General features: G+C 39.0%; 1 pseudogene; it reads left to right on the top strand.

Moving 5' to 3' along the window:
* The first annotated feature begins 7505 nt into the window (after positions 1–7505).
* Positions 7506–8814, top strand: LOC147881983 (uncharacterized; annotated as a pseudogene).
* The last annotated feature ends 13177 nt before the right edge of the window (positions 8815–21991 follow it).

Genomic DNA, 21991 nt, shown 5'->3' with positions numbered 1-21991 from the left:
AAGACACATTTGCACAATGAATGCAGAGGGAGAGACAATGCTAAGAAAATTGCCTCATTGTCGAGTAGCTAGCCTTAGAGAGGTAGCAGATTCACCCATTCAAGCAATGATCTACATCAATTAGCATGCATGTAGCTGGCCTCTTTATGGATATGCTCTAAAAATTCCCTATAGACATTGATAAAGCGTTAAGGGTTTTCAAGACAGAGTTTTCTTGTGTTGTCGAGATCGAATTTTGACTCTTGCATTTGTACTGTGCAATCTTTAATTATCTCCATCATCTTGGTCTCCTCCATTGGCTCCCAAAAAGTCAGAACACAACAAGCTAGCTTGGCCTTTGTGAATATGATAATGTATAGTGGTCTATCAACAATCGGCAATATTGAGTTGTACAAATATCATATTTGCAACTTTTGCTCAACGAGGCTAGGTGCATTGCATAGATGTGCAAAAAAGTTGCACGTTCGTGATCCAACTCAAGACCTCAAGATTGTGCGCCTACACCCCTACACTGTTCCATTCTTCTACTTATATACATATGTTTGCACATGTCTAGACATATGTAAAAACCACTGCGCACCTACACCTCCGGTGCCAAAAAATTGGCTTCGGCTAGTTGGGACCTGCTATGCCTGGATATGACAAAGTGAATAGGAATAGAAATAACCTTAAGCCTATATTGTTCTGCTCTAGAGCCAACCCCATAGCAATGTCTCTCAGCTTTTATAAGACATATCCTTGCTGCTCAAAGTGTCTTATGTAGTTATTAAAGAGATTGCCAACTCCACTAGAGGTTTGGTTATTGACGACGTCTACAGCCAATCATGGTTTATTTTTATAAGCATTCAACAAAGACCTCTTATCAACATTGATACGTGAGTGACCATTGGCTAGAGCTAGTTATTCAACACTATATGGCTATAGTGTTTCATTATTGGTTCTTTTATTCAAAACCCATTTTTTATCAATCATACAATTCTTTACAGTCATCTAGTTGAAAGCTACTAGTGAAGCTTTGGCCACCAATTACCAATTTTTGCACTTCTAGATCTGCTCATTATTGCCAAAAAGTATTGTCTCTATTTGTTTTAGAAGGTTATGCTAGTCATTATATTTTTCTCAATCTGTGGCAAGATGTCATTCATCATGAGCATAAACCTCTAGTACAAAATTAAGAGACTACTAGTGCTTTGTGGTAGCTAAGATTATGTGCCTCCAAGTGGTTTGGAGATTGTAGACTAGAGAAACAGCTCATTAGGTTTCAATATTTCATTGCTTTCCCATTTATAGATGGGTGTGCACCTATCTTTCAAAGTCCTATTCCCTCTAAAATATTGAGTATATATGTACTACTAGAGAACTTTAAATCAAAGTTCCCATTAATTAGTTGTGGAGAAAAGAAGAGGGGTAAAAAGGAAGGGCGCTCCTAATTCCAAGCATTAGGTGGCCTCTACTGGTCTTCCCTGTGCAAAGCTGCCAAATGCTGGTGAATACCAATCTCCCACCTGAGAATCTCATGTCTCTTGGTACTAGCAACTAGATGATGAAAGTCGCTAATATCAAAGAGGGCTAGTGCCATCTGTGAAGGGGAGGGCACTCCACCCTGCACATGAGAAACACAGATCTACAAAGCTGCCTCTAAGAGGTCCTCCTCTGCATAAAGGGTATCAGGAATCCTAATGCTGGCAAACCCTCCTCTCAAATACAACTCAAAAGCCATCAGAACCATCAAAAAGTGATCTAAAGTGGAAACCCCTAGGGCAATGCAAACCGATCCTCCTCTATCTAAGGCCTAATCATCAACATTAAATCAATCAATCTGTGCATGGATAGGCATCTATGGCCTCCTATTAGACCAAGAACACAAGAGTGATTGTGACTGAGTGTGAAAACCAAAGTCAAGACAAACATCTCTGCCACTGAAACTGAAGAGGAAGGCATCCCAAGTTGCCCTCTCCAAAGAATGGATGCCGCCCTCTCTACCCCCTTTTTTATCTGATGGTAACTCTACCATGTTGAAGTCCCCTCCTATGACCCATGAATATGCAATGGGGGCCCAGGAGAGAAACTCCTTCTAAAATAGTCTCAGGGGGGTCACTATGTATAAACCCTCTATATCACGTGCGTTCAAGGCCTATATTTAAAATCCCTTATCTGTAAATTTTTTCATTAATAAAATGTACCCCTTTTCTATACAAATCTGTAAATTTTTTCCAAAACTATTTTAAATAGTCCCTTATGTATATTTATTTCTGTAAATTTTAGAAATAAAAAATATCCTTCTGTTGAACTCACGTGATAGGGTTACATATGATGAGTGACCCCCCCGAGAAAATAGTACATGATCCCCTCTATTATTGGGGGCATAAAGGTTGAGGAGTCCAACCTTCGGTAGACCTAGGGGAGCCCAGGAAACCTAATGAAGAGCATAAATGCCTCCTTATCCTCCTCCACGAGGTCAAATCCTAAAGAGACGGCAACAAAGAAAAACTTCATGTGTCCCAGGTATAGAAAATGGGCTTGGAGCACAATTCTTGCAGCCTCTAGAGAGTGAAAAACAACCTAGAAAAGACCTCATCCCAAAAGCAACCATCTTTAAAACGAGGGTGTCTTGAGGAAGCACTGCAAGCATCCAATCTCTAGCTTCAGATGGAGTAGGTGAGACCCATAGATGCATTTGATAAAAGTGGTCAAGCATTCAAGCTCTACATCCTTCTCGATCTGCTGCAACTCATCAGGAGGCTGAGGGAGATCCACTGCTAATCAAGGTGAGAAGGCAAACTCAACATTATAAAGCTCCATCCATTCCAAAAAAGCTATGGGAAGGATAAAGGCAAAGAGGAGAAGGAAGAGGAGAGAGGAGGAGAAGGGGTCTGAGGAGGAAGCAGGCAGGGAGAGGCAGGTTGAAGGGGTGAGGGAGAGGGTAGGAAGAGGGGAAGGGGAAGGGAAGTGAGGCAAAAAAGGTACTTCACCCCAACAGTACTCAAATTTGAAATTTTAACTACCATGCCTTAAAAAAAGATGATATCAAACACCTAATAGTGACAAAACTTTGTTTAAAAATCATTCTGCAAGATTGATTTAGGAAATTAACAACAGTGGTTAGCCTAGCACGTTGCATTGTAAGTCACATTTCATAAATAAGAATCTTTATATACTACATATAATATCCAAAAGGTGTCATAACTCAACTATAACAATATTATATCATAAGGGAAAGTCATCACATCAGAATAATGACCAAAACTAAAAGGCAATAAGTGTGCCTAATCTCAACTACCAAAACAAGTTCCACATTAGACCTTGCTTTTATAGTTTTGAATTATCCCATGCATATAAGTGTTCTGCATATTAGCTTTTTTTTATTGGTATCACTCATTCATGATTAGAGGCACTATATAAGTATAATTTAAAGCATTGAAGGTTCTCATGATATCCTTTAACCCTTGTATCTTGAATTTAGCATGAATACAACATAATTAACAATCAAAATATGATTTGAATTTGGTATTCTACATGATATTAGGTCCCCTAAAAACTCACGCTACTCGACAATATCTTGTTGAAGACATATATAAAGTATGGTTGAGTTTGGAAGTTGTTAGACATGTCAAAGAATGCAAAAGATAATTCCTATTTGTTGTCAAAAGCAAGCTATGTGATCGAGGTAGCCATGCAATGGGAACAACTTTTCCCTCACTATCAGCATTCACTAAAACTATATTTTGAGGTCATAGATCAAAATAAGTATGATTATCTAGCTCCAAATCAATCTAAACATATGTGTTATAATTATCCTTGGACTCTAGGACTTACAAAATCTTTAAATAATCATTCTGTCAAGAAGTATGTCCATTTTATCTAACTTAAGAAAATAACTTGAAATTTTGGTGTTAGGTTGACCTTAAAACTTTTAGGTAGAACTCAAAGCAATAGGTGCAAGTTCCAATACATAATAATTCCAAGTTTTTAAAAGCATATAAGCTACTATGGAAAATAACCAAAACCCCTAAATACTTTATCAATGTTTTTGAATAATTCTAGGAAGTGGCTAAGTTAACAAGACATAAAAGTGTCCTAGGGCATTTCTATGTCCTTCTACATGTAAAACTAGTGTAGCAACACTGGCACATTGTGTATTAGATAATGAATCGCCATCAGCTATCTCTATGGGAGTGCCAATTTATAGTGGACTTGCTTGGCAGATTGTGTCCAAATCGGCCCACTAATCAAATCTTTGGGTAGAGCCCTTAGGAAAAGATTTGACTAAACTGGCCTTGATTCAAAAGGACTTTAGGTATGAGTCAATATTTAGTATTCCATTGCTAGTATTGGAAGTAATATTTCACCCCACATCTCACTCCATATTTGTATTGAGGGTAGCTCTAGTAGTAGAGAAGGCATGGCTCAAAGGAATTATGAAGTAGTAGACTACAGTGGCCATCATTGCAATAGTGGCATAGATGAGACAGAGAGGCGGTGCATGAAGATGGTGATGAATTCCATCAATCCCTCCGGTCAAATAGGTTGCTCAGGCATAAGGAAGGTCTAGCTGAAAGGGTTTCTCAAACAATTACGTGGATGAAGAGAACTAAGCTTCCCAAGGTCACGGTGGAAGAAGGAGAAATGGAAGAAGATAGAATCTACTTGGAATCTTCAAAGAATCTCATGGATTCTCATTCTAGTCACTAGGATTCTCAACAAGCTCTGATACCACACCCTTCACCTTTATGGAAGGTAAGTAGTAAGGCATTCCTTCTTCTTATACATCCACCCTCATTTAGATGAATTCCCTCATTGCCATATAGAGGAGGTGTTGCGATCCTCATGGGATTGGAGGAGGTATGGTATATAGAGAGACCCCTAGCATGTTCATGGAAGCTGATTATATCCATGTGCAAATCACTTGGTCATTGTGTGAAAATGGCCAAGGTGGAATGCATGTGGAGTTCAAGTAGGTCAAGTGAGTTTACAAAGTCATCTACTTTAATCAATACAATACTCTAGTTGTGTAGTGTGTTGTGTCAAATTAACACCATGTCTCCTATTAAATACAAAACCTTGCAATAAGCCTATTTTTGATAAAGGCTTCTATCTATTGTTATATCACCTTATGATAATGCAACACTCATCCCATTTTGTATTGAGGGAAGAGGCGAGCTAGGGGGTGGGGGAGGTTGAGATTTCCACATCAAGGTGATCATTGGAGGATGGTAATTTGTATAGGATTTTGATAGGGTTATGGTGGAGTTGCTAGCCTATAGGCAATACATTGTGTGTATGTGTGAAACTCACAAGGAGCCTTATCTTGTAAGGTTTATAATCAATACCACTTTCTGTGTTGGCTCTATGTTCTTGTGTGGTCTCCACCACCTTATCTTCTCCTTCCTTCTATCCCATGTGAGCATTTTTCGTCCATTGAGTACTCTTCTTCTATTTCTGATCACCCTATGTTGCTCATAAACACCGCATCCTCTGAAATGTCACCTCTTTTCATTCTATTCCATGAAATAGCTTTACGTAAATACTTATATGAAAGTTTAGGGATTCAAAACCCTTGTGAACCATTACAACCATATGAAATATAAAATGAAACTAATGATTAGGAATTACATCAAATGATATGTCAATAAATGACACATAAAATATCCTCTAACTCGAAAACCTCAAAATCATACCAATAAGCATAAAAAGTCCATGTAGCAGAATAAATATGCATCAAGCATGTAGATGTAGCTCCAAAATCCTCTAAACAAATCCTATCATTGACATAATTTCCCCTAATAAAATGAGCACGCTCATGAGTTCATCCTATAATAATGACATAAATATGTATACTAGTGCTCTTGTTCTTGCTTTGCTGCCATCTTTTGCATTGATTTCCATGTTCGATACTTTTCACTATTCCTCTGACTCTTTTTGGGACATGAATGCTATGAATCTAGGTTGGCATGCTCTTCTTGATTCATTCACTCAATCTAGCAGCTCATGTGTGTGCATAACTCATGTGTCAGCTCCAAAATTCAATTACCATATTTTTTCTTTTTCTATGATCGATAAGCTTCATGTTCTTAATTTGGAGCTGATGGCGATGAAGCATAATGTCTTGTTTTCATTTGACTTATCCCATTAAGAACTCATAAGTTTTTATGTGGGAATCTAGTTTGAGAGCATCGAAACACATTTCCATTGTGGCTATAACATAGGCCATGAATATGTTAATAGAACATAGACAATTTCTCTTCCCATATATGAGCTAAATGAAGTCCACAAGATTGGCCAATACCAGAGGTATGAGTAGTTAGAGGTATTGAGATAGTGGCCTCATGACATAATTAAAGTATAAGGAGGTAGTAGATAGAGCGAGGCTAAAAAAGTAAGCGAGTCCAAAAAAGCGAGTGAGAATTTATGGAAGCGATAGGAAAACCAAGCAAGCAAAGAAAGAATCTAAGTGTTTCATAAATTAATTACTTGAAGTAGAAAGTATTAAAAAGGGGGGTTATGTGTCACATTTCTTGAAATTTAGTAGTCCAAAGTTAAGGACTATTTTAACGTGACCCCATTTGGGTTTAGCAATTACCTGAGGGGTTCAGTCATAAACATGTAACATAGCACTTTTATGCATGAGGGGTATTTTTTTAATGCGGGGAATTACATGCCATTTTATGTGCATGAGGGGATTTGTAAGATAGCAACTTAACGTAATTTATATATGTAGAAGGGGTGTCACAATTTTAAGGTTGAAAATGTAAACACATATAGGGGATTAACCAATTACATGAGAAAATGCAAAAAGTCAAGAATAGGGGTAATTTCTAACACATGCTTGCTCACACATGATTTATGGGTTTATGAAGATTGACCCCCTAAGCGCAATTAAAAGAGTATGTTAAAATTTGGCCTTTTTTCCCAAAATAGACAGTTTCTTCTCCCTCCCTATTATGGAAAACCTTGCTTTAAATATGGTGCAATAAATCGGCTAAATATTCATAAATTCATATTTTGATGCATGAAGTTGTTTTAGATGGTGCAGAAAGGCATGATATTCACCTAAAGCATGCCTTGCAATTTGATTTGATATGTAACATTATGCCCTTTTTGGCCAAAATAGGGAGCTCATTAATGCACTCCCAGATTTGGCCCAAAAGATGAAATTTTGACATCCATGTATCTTTTGATTTACAGGTCCAAATGGGGTCATGTTACAGATTCAAATCAAATGGCAAGGCATGATTAAGATTATTATCATGCCTTTTTGCACAATCTAGTATAAGACCATGCACCAAACTATGAATTTGTGTTCAATTTGTTGCATTGGTTGGATTAGTGGGATGCAAGAGTGAATCACTAGAAAGGGATGTTTTTGCTTGAATAAAGAAATATGGGCTTTGTTCCAAGAGTGAATAGAATTAAAAAGGCTAAGCATTTACATATTCATGGAATGTAAACTAATCCTTGGAAATGCCCCACCTATATGGAAGGTTGAATTGATGATCTCAATTACTATGGTGGAAAGAGAGGACTTGATTGCACTAGGGTTTGTCTTTGATACGAACGATGACTTGGCAATGAAACATACCCACTCTCTATGAGCCCGTGCTTGAAAGGTATCCACAACATCCTCAACTGTGTCCAGTCAACCCAGCCATGCAAACAACCCCCTACCGCTACCCCTTCCTCATCTTCACCTTGCTTCTCCTCCTCTAGAACATCACCACCATAGCCCAAGATTGCACCTCCATCCCTATGTCTGGCTCTCGACCCATCAACGGGGCCATCAGCATTATCAAGGGTGTCAACTATTACCAACTCTTTGAGACCTGGGCGGCTCCCGCTGCTGGCCTTGATATTGTCTCGTACACGACACCTGCTACAGATGCACTCTCGGCTGCAGGCATCATCATAGGTCATTATGCCATTGCCATACTGTCTCATGATAAGAATACGAAGAGGATTTAGCTTCCGAAGTCGACGTCTGATTCGGTTGTTTTACTAATATACGTCGTATCCACAGATCGTTCCGCATAAATATCATTTACAGATAGTGTGCTTCTTATATGGTTTCGTGTGAGCATACAGCTCGAAGTATCGAGCGCTATTCTGTTCTAGAACGACACTTGAGCACCTATGACGATCTGTTTGCAGGGGTCATAGTCGAGCTATTCTCCGGGACAGCGGTCTACAATAGTGCCGCTGACGGATGTTGGAATGTGCAGGGAAACTTCTGCCTCACAGGCGGTAAGATGATCAACTATGGCTGCCAATGGGGACTCTTCACCACCGTGAACTTCAAGTTCGGCGCCACCACTCCCGATAGCGATGGGTGGAGCCAGATTGGTGCAGAGCCATGTGGGTTAGCCCGCTGCTTGTACGTTGGTTCGACCCAGGGAGATCCTCTTTTTGCAACGGACTGCGACGAATCTGGCAGTGATGATACCCAGAAGTTTATGTTTCTGCCCGTCGGCGGTTCTAATTTCCTATTCATCCATAAGGTCACCGCCCAGTGCTTGTACCTAGCATCGGATGGCATTTGAACTACCACCTGTAATGTCGACGTGAGGCTCAATTCTTCTCCATGTACCTCTAACAACAGTAGAAGTAGGGTTGCATTACAAGGTTGCTCGTTCGCTTCGAGTACCTAATTACGTATACTTTTGCACACGGGCTGACTGATGAGATCGATAGACTATTGCTTCTTGATGCGTACCGACTCGTTGTGCTTGCGTCTAGGATGAAACACAGCTGTTCCAATGGTGCGACCACGTCTCCAGACAATGTGTCATTCCAAGCGGGCCGATCTTCAATCCATGTTAAAGATGACCCTCAAAGCACTTCGACCTCATTACTACGAAGCACGTTATCACTACGTGCGACAGGGATGAGAGGGGGGCTTCTCGTCCCATGGTCACTTGCAATGCCTATGTGTCATACTAGACTAGAATGTTTGAGATAACCACCCCCCAACTAAATTCTCTTAAGAGGTGTAAATTGTTTTTACATACATCTACATCCGTGTATAGATATGAACCCATTTTTCAAAAATAAAATCATTATTTATTCTTGTACTTGGTAAGCTTATTTTCTTGCATTTCCATTTATAGTTATCGTCATAATTGGTATTACAAATATTGTGAGAAATACCAACTTCAAAATGTGAATGCAAACATATTAGAGTTTCATGTATATCATTTTGTTGTGTCTCATTCAATGCATCGGTTGGTATCCCCCACATTATGTTGGTGAAGGGATAGCTAGAGATCACTATCTCACATGAGAGCCTCCATCCCTGTGCCATACTTGCTTCTGGTCTTGCTCTTTGTCTTACAAATCCCTTCAAAGTTTTCATAAACTGCTGAACGGTACCTAAATGGCCACCTCATCAACTATGTGCACAAGCAAGTGCACTTGAGTTGTCATAATGCTCGATCGAAAGTGCTTCTCAAGCAAGCATACGATTTTGATGGATTCCACTCTAGCCTTTTCGATGCTTGGTATGGAGATCTCTTTTTTAGATGTCCACCTATTTCACATGCCCATGTAAAATATATTCATAATCAGTCTACAGATTATTCAGCTTAAATTGAAGAAAATGCAATCAATGTGATTTGATAGTAAGCATACCTCACAATACCGCTGATCTTGAATATAGCATTTCTAACATCTTCTTGTAAAAGCACCCTTTTACTGTAATTGGGAGGATGAACTATCAAAGCAACAAAGAAGTCACGTCAATAATATAACATAATCATAATTACACTAATGCATCATAATTATCAATACACTAATCCTCCAGCTTAGAATACCTGTAAGACCTTGTGCCAATCATTGGCCTACTAAGCTTATTGTCCTTTGAAAATGCTCCTTTCAAGCAATGCATGTACCTTGTGGGTGTTTGAAAAGAGGCAATGTCCACCTTGACCGCTGTCTCCTCTCTTATGGAGAGGATCCATGTTGCTTTCGAGAGGACAAATATTTTCTGGAAGCACACACGTGGGGCAACAAATGAGACATCCTATTCATAGCATACAAGTCTTTTTGCACTCCTCTCGAGTCTTTGGAACCAACCAAGTGTGCCCAAATAGTAGCCCCCACATTCTTGAAGATATGCATGGGATCCAAGAGATGATTGATTTGTAACTGACCCCAATAAGGAAGCTCGTGAAGGATCGATAGCCTCTTCATACCACGAGAAGGTTCCTCTCCATTCACCTGTTGAGAGTTCACGCTCAACATCATGTGATCATATGTGCATAGCACCATCACGTGATCATATGTGCATAGCACTAACCTTATAAAGGAAAGGGTTAGATCCCCTAACCCTAACTCCAAATGGGTTTGTATAAATTCTATTTTTTAAACTAAATCTAGTGTATAGTTAGTCATTTGTGGTGTGCTCTCTAGCTATGCCCTCTCTCCTCATCTTCACTCTTCTCCTCTTCCCTCTTTATATTTTGTCATGGTATCAGAGCTCCCTTGCCTTCCATTGAGGCATCGAGATCATTGTGAGAGAGATTGAGAGACTGAGTTTTCTCTTCCATGAGAGAAAAATTTCGTTGAGTGATAGAGAAATTTTTGTCCACTATTCTTTCAATGAGTGAGAGAGAGAGTTCTTTCGATTATTCTGTGAGAGAAATCTTCTAAAAGAGAGCATTCTTTGAGTGCAATTTCAGAGAAAGATATAGATTTATGGTGTAGCACATGAAAAATTCTATGACAAGTGCAGAAGAAAGCAATGATGTGTGGTATGTTGACTCGGGTGCGATCAGGAGAATATCCTCAAAGCAATGCAGATAGTGGTATTATGCAAGTATCACGAAAGGGAAAGGAGAAAGTAGATCAACCCATGGGTGATGTGAATGTAGGTCACTCTTATGTGGATGGTGAATCTAGTGGCTCAGAACAAAGCCTTGATGATGAGTTTGGTATTCCTTCTATTGTTACACCTGGAGTAAGGAAGACAAGGGATGTTTTGAGAGTGCCTGGTAGTGAGCCTATTTTGCATAGGTCTACTAGAGTTAAGTATCCTATGGATAGGCTGAAATATGATAGATTTATAGCCATTCACTATGCCTATATGGTCAAAGTGATACATGAACCAGAACCTACTTCTTTTGAGCAAGCCATGGGAAAAGAAAAATGGGACAAAGCCATGGATGCCTTGGAAGCAAATGCTACATGGGAATTGGTGCCTTTGCCTAAAGATAAGAATCCAATTGGCTACAAGTGGGTCTATAGCGAATACAAGGCAAGATTAGTTCTCAAGGGGTATGCAAAGACATATGGCATTGATTATGAAGAAACATTCAATATAGGAAAAGGGAATGCGAGGGGAGAAGCATTAACATGGGTGGGGAAAAGGGATTAAGAGGGGTGGGAATGAAGAGGGAGACTATGGCACAAGGGGAGAGGGAGAGAACACTATCCATGGCAAAGTATGTAAACCACTACTAGAGGACACTACAGGTCCACTAATATTTTGTGATTGCTGCTTTGAATTCTGTGCAACATTAGCATTTTGTGCATCTACATCATCAATCACATTTACTGGTTTATACCAGCTTCTCATCTCATCAAAAACAACATCTCTGCTCATTGTGGACTTACGAGTAGAAGGGTTATAGCATCTATACCTTTCTACTACAAAGAATAACCAATAAAGATGCACTTCTCGGCCTTTGGATCCACCTTGGATCTCAACTCATCTCGCATATAAACATAGGAAATGCAACCAAAAACTTTCAAATGAGAAATATCTGGTTTCCTACCAGTATACCTCTCCTCTGGTGTCATGCCATGTATTGCTAAAGTGGGAGTCCTATTCATTATGTAGACTGCTATAGCATTTTCTTCAGCCCAATAATAATCTGGCAGGTCTTTTTCATTGAGCATGGCACGAGATACCTCTTCAATATGCCTGTTTTTCCTTTCTACAAGTCCATTTTGCTGTGGGGTATGACTGCATGAATATTGCTGCTTTATATCATGCTCTTGCAAGAACCTTGCAAACTCATTTGAGAGGTACTCTCCCCCTCCATCTAACCTTAGGCATTTTATTTGCAAGCATGTTTCTTTTTCAATCATAGCTTTAAAAGATTTCAAATGCCCAAATACTTCACTTTTCTTTTTCATAAAATACACCCAAACTTTTCTACTATAGTCATCAATAAAAGTGATAAAATAATGATAGCCTTCAATAGATGCAGCTTTAGTAGTCCACACATCAGAGTGGATTAATTCCAATGCCCTCTTACTCCCTTGAACATGTCTAGGAAATGGTTTCCTTGCATGTTTTCCAAATTGATATGCGTCACATACCTTATGCATTTCTGCAACCTTGAACTTAGGCAATCCTGCAACAATATTTTGGGCCTGCATTAATTTAAGTCATTGTACATTAACATGACCAATGCATTTATGCCAAATATCAATATCTGCAACTACACCAATCCCATGTGCAAACATTGCAACACTCAATTCAGGCACATCCACATCCAACGTAAACATCTTGTCCTTCTTATTCCCTTTTGCTATCAAGCGACCTTTATTTTTCATATCCTCAACAAAGCATCCATGAGGATCAAATCTGGCCTGCAAGCCCTACTCAACCATTTGACCAATAGAAACTAAGTTCTCGGTGATATTCGGGACATGAAATACATCAGACAGGTATTTATTTTTCCCATCTTGCATAGACAAAGGAATTTTACCAATCTGCACAATAGGATGTGCACTATCATCACTAGTCTCCACAAATCCTGGTCTTTCCATTTTCCTTGCATCTTGGATCCATTTTGCATGACCTGTCATGTGCTTTGATGCACCTGAGTCAACATACCACACATCATTGCTTTCTTCTGCACTGGTCATAGAATTGGTCATGTGCTGCACCATAAATAGATGCTCACTTCTATCATCACCCTATCTACTAGAGGATGCATAATTGCCTTGCTATAATTTTCTAGTCGTGATGTCATTCTGCTTTTTATAGTAGTCTTTAACCATGTGACCCATTTTATAACAGTAGTAGCATTCAACATTGCTGTTTGCATTTTGGCCTCTCTGCCATCCACCATGACCTGTTTAGCACCCCTGCCTCTAAAGTTACCATGTCCTCCTCCATAGGACTGTTTTTCTTGAATTTGCTACATATTATAATTTTTGCCATGGCCTCCAGATCGGCCTGCTCTACCTTTGCCTCTACCTCTGCTAGCATTTGAGTAGAAGATAGTTTCTTTTGAAGTTTCTCCTAAAGAAGATGCACCACCATTTCTCTGCTCTTTAGAAATTAGAAGAGCAATCAACTCCTCAAAATCAAGAAAATTCTCACGGATGACAATGGATGTTCGAAACTGTGCATAATCCTTTCCTAGACCATTCAAGGTTACAGAAACTAAATCATCATCTTCCACTGGCAACCCAATAAAAGCAAGTGCATCTGCAATCTTCTTCACCTTCATTTGGTAGTCATTGATGCTCATATTTTCTCTCTACACATTATGCAACTCTTGCTTGAGCTGCATTTTTCTGGCTTGCATATTTGTGCTATATATTTTGTCAAAGTATCCCATGCCTCCTTCGGCATGCTTGCATCCTGAATATGCACAATCATAGAATTTGAAATACTAATAAATATCTAGTACATAACTTTTTTGGCTCTCTCACGCTAGCCTTTAAATGCCTGCAACTCCTGTTGATTGGGAACATTAGGAATACTTGGTTCTTGTTTGGCTCCAGTAATGAACTCCCAATAGCCTTTACCCTTAAGGAAATTTGTCATTCTAAACTTCCATGCTTGGAAGTTGTTCTTGTCAAGCTTTTCAGTGACAATTTGTGAATGAGCATCAGACACGATTATAGAACACTACAAAATATTCTGTCACTACAAAAAAACACAACTTTTGCCCCACAAGGGCAAATCTGCAAAACTGACAAGAGTGATATTTGACCACATAGTTACTTCCTACTGACGATTATGCATTAACAGGCAATAATAATGATTCTATCACTCCCAATATCTCTGCACATAGGCATACGATGTAATTTCTGCGATAACTTTTCCTCGATCCGTAGAACAGTGGTCGCACAACAAAAACAGGGCACTTTCCTGAGTGCCTGTGGAAAACTTCCACCACCAAAACGGGCCTCGAAATGGCCTCAAATTAAAAAAATAATTTCACCAAGGGCTTTGCCCTTATCCGTAGCATACATTGCCCTCTCACCACACCACGAAGGGTGTCCCAATTAGAGACAGTGCACTCTTGCACTTTTCGGCTATTCTACCTACAGAGATTTGCTCCCAAACTCGAAAAAGGAAAGCAACACCGATCCTCTTACCAAGACACCATGAACTTGGTTTGCTTTCTTGAGCTCCTTACCACAAACTGAGCTCTGATACCATGTGAAGAGAGTGGGAAAGAAGTAAGGAGTCTCACTTGGAGCTTTCTCACATACACAATGGGGGAATATACACAAAGTTGGAGGCTGAAAATAGTTTTCCTCTAGTTGTGATAGCCAAAAGAACTCTCTAAGTACAAAAGTAATAGGTGAACTGTGGGTCTCAAACCAAACTCAGCTAACCTAGGTAGCATACTAACTGAGCCACTAACTAGAGTACATAAAGATAGCTATCATCCAGCTATTATTCATGGGCGGTGTACCAACCGCATTTGCAGCTAACAAGTCCGTGACATAAATGCACAATGGTTAGCCTGGCATATCACAAGTGGAGCTCGATATCTCAACAACAAGTAGACATAGACATCCATTGTTTGGTTGTAGTCTGACCATCGGATGATGAACATGAGAATGTGAAGTTTTGGGTTGCAAAATTGGTGGATGTGAGCATGGATGACCAGGGGAGAGCTACAACATTTATAGGGGTATGGTATGAGCAAGGGGTAGGAAGGAGAACTAGACATATGAAAAAGGAATGGGGTCCCAAACCATGAAGTAGTTTTAGAGCTTTTCACAAAGATAGTCATCATAGTAGCTTGGAAATCAAGGACAAAGAAAACAAAGAAGCACATGGGATATGATGTAGGAGGAAAAAAAAATCAATTATTTTGCACATTATGAAATTTTAAGATTGTTGCTAAGGAGGAAGTAGAAGAAGAGAGCGCAAATGAAGAATGCTCATGATAACTCCATTCAAGCATCAATAAAGACTGGAGATGACGGTGGTCAAATGGGAGTGAATGAAGATGGCACCCAAGTGATAAGTGACAACAAATTGAACATTCAAACAAGAAAATGTAAAGGTCACCCATTTGTACTTATGTAAAGGCAAAATTAAATTATTGAAAAGGCCATGATATATAGACTCCTTTGTACTACAAAGAGTCATCGAGAGGAATATTTCTTGTACATATGATATTGTAAAATTGTAAGCATAGCTATTACTATTTTTTAGAGTATAAAAGAGTCTTCCATGTCTCTTCTCTATTTAAACCTTTTAATTTGTTGATCTTCAAGAGTGTTATAGTTTTCTACATTGAATTTTAAGTGCTTTTTCATGGATAAAATCAAATTAATAATTCTTTATTTTGTAAATGGTTTTTCATGGATTTAAATTAATTAATAATTACTCAAGAAATTTTCTTCGCATGAATAGGATTGTAAAAAACAAGAAATACAAAAGTAGGATTTAATTATTATAGTAACTTTGCATTATTAGTGCAACATTATAGAGAGATATTGTGAAATTTATTATGTGGAAATGACAATGCCAGAAAGTAAACTTTTGATTCTTGAATGACATTTTCATAAAGTAAACTTTCCATTTGGTAAGGATTTTTAGGATTAGTCCAAATGTAGACATATGCATCCAAAATTAATGAAAATGCACACAATATTTTATCGCCTCCTTCTAGCTTAGGCTAATTCTCATTATTTTCTTCATGAAATACTACCATGCACACTATACCACATGGAATTATAATTCCTATGACAACACAAAAAGAGAGTTTTACGGTAGATTTGGGCTATCCCCAAACTCCCCTAAATCTCTTTTGCAACTTGTGAGTGTAGATATAACCATGAAAAATATCTCGGGTTTTACCATAAATACATCAACATAACATTTGATACAAGTGTCTATATTAATCTATTGACATCTATTTAATGATTTTTTTAAAGCTTGTATCCACACGTACATCAATGCTGTCACTTTTTAATCTAGCAAAAAAAATCTTTTTTTTCTAAATGATTGATCACTTGTCACTTGGCATATTGCTTACTATCCTTCGTTAGCTCATCACGAGATTGAAAAATGAAAATCTTGGTCCATCTAACAATGCTCTAAATTAGTAGCCTATCCAAATTGTAGAGTTATAATTTAACATTCTATCTATAAAATGGCAAGGAGACAATGAGATAAAAGTTTAAATAAGGAAATTTTAAAAGTGATGTGAGACTGAAAGCAAGAAACAACTCATATTTAGTCTCCATTGATATAAAAGATGTGAGTACCAATGAGCAGTAGAACTATTGACTTTGTAAAAGAATGAGCACTTAGAGCAAGAGATCAACTTCAAGAACCATTGGTAAAGCTTGGGAGTATTACTATTCCGGATGAAAAAATCTAATGCTTCATAGAGGATGAGAGTTTACTATCAATAGTTACTACATTAAGGGACTTCAAACACACTTACGTAAATTTCATGAATCCCATACCTAATAAAATCCAATGTGTTCATAGAGAATGATTTGCTACTTGTAATGATGTCACTAGTTGTAGGTTTCTATGTCTATTAAAGTAAAAGTTTTGTTCAAATATGTGATGTCAAAGCTAACCATACTCATTATAATTTATTACTAGGAAACTACAAGGCCATGTGATACCTAAACCAACCATCATATGAGACCATGTATGACAATATGATCATGACAGGTGCACCTACAAATATGTAACCATATAAAGTGGGTTCAGAACAAGGGGCTTTCTAGTGCAATAGGTTTACAAAAGGATTTTTTTAATTCACAAAATCATAAAATTCATATTTTTTTAAAGGGAAAGTAATGTAGGACATATATGTAAGTAAGGGTTTAAATGTTACTCCTTGAATGCATGGTCTATGTAAGTGCAACCCAAGAGATGTGATGTAGGCTAGATCTGAGGATGTAGATGTGAATCGTGTTCACATAAAACTTTTTTCTCGATGAATCACAAAACTTGGGGTCCAAAATTTTGAAAGTTTTTCTTGACAATATGCAAGTTTTTTAGCTAAAATATAATTAAACTATCTACAATTTTGCAGATTTACAAATCGCATAAATATTTTTTACAGGTGGAAATGAGATTGTGGTAGGTTCATTGTATATAGTTTACAGGTTTTCTATCAATGCTGGGAGTGATACGTTGAGGCTATGATGTAGGCATGACATGAGGACCATGATTTAAAGTCACCTACTTGATGAGAAATGTGCATGTAAAGCCTCATGTGCAAGCCTGGATTTGGACCAAGCAAATGAAAAATTGAAGGAAAACAAAATAATTCGAGGCTATTTACGATTAGGTCTGTCAAAAGTATGTGATGGGTGCTAGTCAATCACTCTCAGGCCTTAGTGGCCATGTGAGGTTTTAATGTCAAAGGCTGGTCTCAAAGTACTCCCCAAGATCTACTGGTTTCAATGCATAGCCCCCCCATGACAAACCGTGCTTATATACAACCAATTGAGCTCTTTGTCTCTTTCTCTGTCTCTGTCTCAGACTTCCATCATGCTTCAATTTATTGATCTGCACGACTTTTGTTCATGCATCTCTTTTATAAAGATCACCAGCCAAGTCGCTCTTCTACTGCACGCCTACTTACTCTTCATACCTTTTGTAGCATTGGCTCTCTCCCCCATAGCTCAGCTAGTTAACACATTAGATGGGCTTTGTGCAAGCCTCGTACTCCCCGTGCGGATCTATGATTGCCAGGAATATGTGGTTACTCTCGAGCTTTGCCTTCCACTTTCAAGATCCTTTCAATGCCCAGGATGGCTTACTCTTAAATTCTTGGATATTAACTGCTCTTTCTCTCTATTTGATGCAAGTCTAATTGCATAGACAGAGAGCCAGATAACTAACATAATGTAATGCTGCTCTATGTAGGTGGAGACTGGAGATGGGTTTCTATTGGGTGTACAGCGTATATCAGGCAAGCAAGCTGCAAGAGCAATGAAGGGAGCGGTGTTTTTGATGCATGGATTACTACCGGTGAGATGCCACCCCATTTTCACAAAATGAGGCATTTGGGTTTGTCTAAAGATGCATCTAACGAAAATGGTGCCAATCAAATCTGTTTGGAAGGGAGGTGACATATGGGTGTTGAATGAGCCTTCTCAAGCTTCGGGATTTGTCTTGGCTAATGCGGGTTATGATGTATGGATTGGCAACATAAGGACGACCAGATTCAGCTATGGGCACGTCTTCTAAAAAGAACAGATCAGGTCTTGAAGATTGTGTAGAGAGAAAATTTTGTATAGAGTAATGAACAATGGAGGTTGACATTTATTGTCAATGATGTAATGTTGTGCATTTCAAGTTATTGGGACTAGAGCTTCGATGAGATGGCGGATCAAGATCTTCCAGCCATGTTGGCTCTGATTTATAGCACTATAGGCTCTAAAACACACTACATTGGATACTTGCAGGTGTCCTTTATCCTTCTAATTTCACTTTGTTCGATTATCTCAGATGGATTCCTATTGATTATCGACCATCTCGAACTCCTGATGATGATTGTATTGCTTTGGACTTTTGAGACAGGGCGCTCAGCAATGCTTTGCCGCATTTTCTGAAGGCAAGTTGTTGGATTACGTTTACAAAATCAACAAAGGACTGCAAGTTTATTTGGTGTTGAACATCTTGCTCAAGTATTGAATTCTCCCCACCCTCTCCTTCTACCTATCTTGGACTATCAAGAAACTTGGGATGTTTGGATTTTAGTCTTGGTGTGATGACATCTTGGCTCCTCCAATTTGATGGTGGATACAAACCTTCGACCAAGGCTGCTGGTGTGGGTGTGAAGCACTAGCAAGTATGCACTAGTAAGTACTTGCAACCAAGCTGAGTAGTCGGCACTCATTTTTGGGCTACATAAGGTGCAAGAACATCGCATCAAGCAACTTGAGTTGCAAGGAGATTCTAAACTCGTGTGTGAACAAGTTAGTGGAAGGTAGAAGGTGTGGAGCGAATGCTTGGTTCCAGGACATCAACAAGCATTGGAACTTTGCCAACAATTTGAAGAGGTAAAAACTCAGCATATCCCTCGAGCTCAAAATATAGTTGCTGATTTCTTGGCACGTGAAGCTTGTACTTCAATCACGCATGAAGCAAGTGGAAGCACCACCCCAACAAAGCTGCAAGCCACAAATGAGCGTGATCATTTGTAAGGAATGCAAAGGTTGTGGTCATCATGAAACTAAGTGTTGGGTATATCTGATATGAGTTTACTGACTTCAGAAGATCATCAGAAAGGTCCTTAAGGACATTGCACAAAAGAAGGATGCCAAACTGCACACCCCTTGAAGAAATAGCATGGCAACTACAAGAACTGGAAGAAGCTGAAGGTGATGTGCAAGCTCTCCAACTGTTGACATTTGTCATGGCATTCTTGTTTGCCTTGATGAACAACCTCATCCAGCGCCGCATCTCTAACCCTTGCTTGTAAAGATGGATGCAATATCATGAGGGTTGGTCCTTTTAAGATTATCTATGAGCTATTCTATGCTGAAGATTCTTCTCGTATAATATTTCACAATACACCAGTCACACCCTACGCTGCCTATGTGTTCCTTGTAGATGTATCTTCATATGATTTTTAGTTCAAGCTACCTCTTTCCATTGTTTGCCAATAGATAAGCCTCATTTCGTCTCTCTCTTTTCCATCTTCCAAGCATGGCTGACATTTGTGAAGAGAGTGGGAGAGAAGGAGTCTCACTTGCAGCTTTCTCACATACACAATGGGGGAATACACACAAATGTGGAGGCTGAAAACAGTTTTCCTCTTCTTAGTTGTGAAAGCCAAAAGAACTCTCTCTTAGTACAAAAGGAATAGGTGAACCCTATATGTGGGTCTCAAACCAAACTCAGCTAACCTAGGTGGCATACTAACTGAGCCACTAACTAGAGTACATAAAGATAGTTGTCATCCAACTATTATTCATGGGTGGTGTACCAACCGCATCTGTAGCTAACAAGTCGGTGACATAAATGCACAACGGTCACTTTGGCATATCACGAGTGGAGCTCGATATCTCAACACTTCCCCTCAAGCTCAATCCCAATTCCTGCACACCAAGAAGGTCTCTGAACTTGTGCAGCTTCTCTGCACCCAATTCCTTCAAGAATATGTCAGCTACTTGATCCTCTATGCTGACATAAACTAGATCAATAAAACCTACTAGAACCTTCTCCTGCATGTGATAATGCACCTCAATGTGCTTTGTTCTAGCATGATATACCAGGTTATTTGCCAAGTGTATATTGCTCATGTTCTCACAATAAATGACAACTTGATGCATATCATAAAGTAGCTTACGCAACTAAGCTACCTCACATACAGTCATTGCTGCACCCCTGTACTCAGCCTCTATGCCCGACAAGGCAACTGTAGGCTACTTCTTGCTGCTCCAAGTGACTGCAACACTCCCAAAAGAGAACACATATCCACTGGTAGATTGTCTATTAGAAATACTCCCAGCCCAATCAGCATCAATGTATCCATGCAATTGTATCTGGCTCTTCTCCCCACTCACATGTCACTTGATTGGCTACAACTGGCTCTACATAAAGCCGAACGCAATGGAGAGATAATAAATGAGTGTAAGCGAGAGCTATTATCTGGATGTATGATGCATGTAATTCTCTTACCTCCTGATGTAATTAAGTAATTAATTGTGGTAATATATGCTATAAAATAGATGCATCTTCATTGTTTTAATGATGCTCTTTTACAGTACAAAAAGTACAGTGCATTATGGTCATATGGATGGCATTTTCGCGTGGAACACATTGATTCAAAGAGAGTCATGTATGATTGTGGAGTCATGGCTAACTCCACACAAGATACACAACAACACAAAGCAACTATAGACACGCTTGGTAGACGCCCAAAATAGCGGGCACGTCTATAGCATTGCTTTAGTAGAGAAATTATGGGTGCATCTAAAAGTGCGTCTAAAAGCTCGTCTATTTGCATGTAAATTAACGCATCTACTTGCCCATCTAAACTGAGAAAATACGGGCCTGTCTAACATCGCGTTTATCAGTGCATCTATATGCGCGTGTATTAGCGCGTTTATTTGCACGTTTACACTGAGAATTAGACACGCATTTAGACGCGTAGATAGACGCAAACCAGAGAATACAGAAAGTGAGATTTTGGTGTACATCATTGCTTTCCAAACATTTCCCATGATTACCAAAGCACATAATTTTTTGCAAGCCCACATATACAAGAATTAAGTGAGATGAGGAGAATGAGACAATATGTAAAATAGTTTTGCCAATATCAATTATGGGGCTACGGTTCAATCTCATCCTCAATGAGATCAACCCTTGCCAAACTATCTACTTCAAAATCCAAACAAGTGTTTAGATCTACAAATACATTCAACCCACTACTACTTGTGCCACTGATGGAGCACTCATGTGCTCATCGAAATCAGCATCTCGAATGGTAGGCTTGTCCTCACGGGTAATGGCCTCAATATCTGTATCTCCTATCGCATGATCATCCTCCTCTCTCGTATCACGGTCATCATCATGTCCATGGCCATGATCATCCTCCATACGCTTTGTTGAGAGTTCACGCTCAACATCATGTGATCATGTGTGCATAGCACCATCACGTGATCATATGTGCATAGCACTAACCTTATAGAGTGCTATAAAGGAAAGGGTTAGATCCCCTAACCCTAAAAGGGTTTGTATATATTCTATTTTTTCAACTAATTCTAGTGTACAGTTAGTCATTTGTGGTGTGCTCTCTAGCTGTGCCCTCTC

Source organism: Dipteris shenzhenensis, chromosome 30 (assembly GCF_047967505.1).
Source record: "Dipteris shenzhenensis isolate YYH24624 ecotype China chromosome 30, Dip_SZ_1.0, whole genome shotgun sequence".
NCBI lineage: Eukaryota > Viridiplantae > Streptophyta > Polypodiopsida > Gleicheniales > Dipteridaceae > Dipteris > Dipteris shenzhenensis.
Note: the sequence above shows the minus strand (reverse complement) of the source record. Positions and strands in the feature narration are given on the sequence as shown.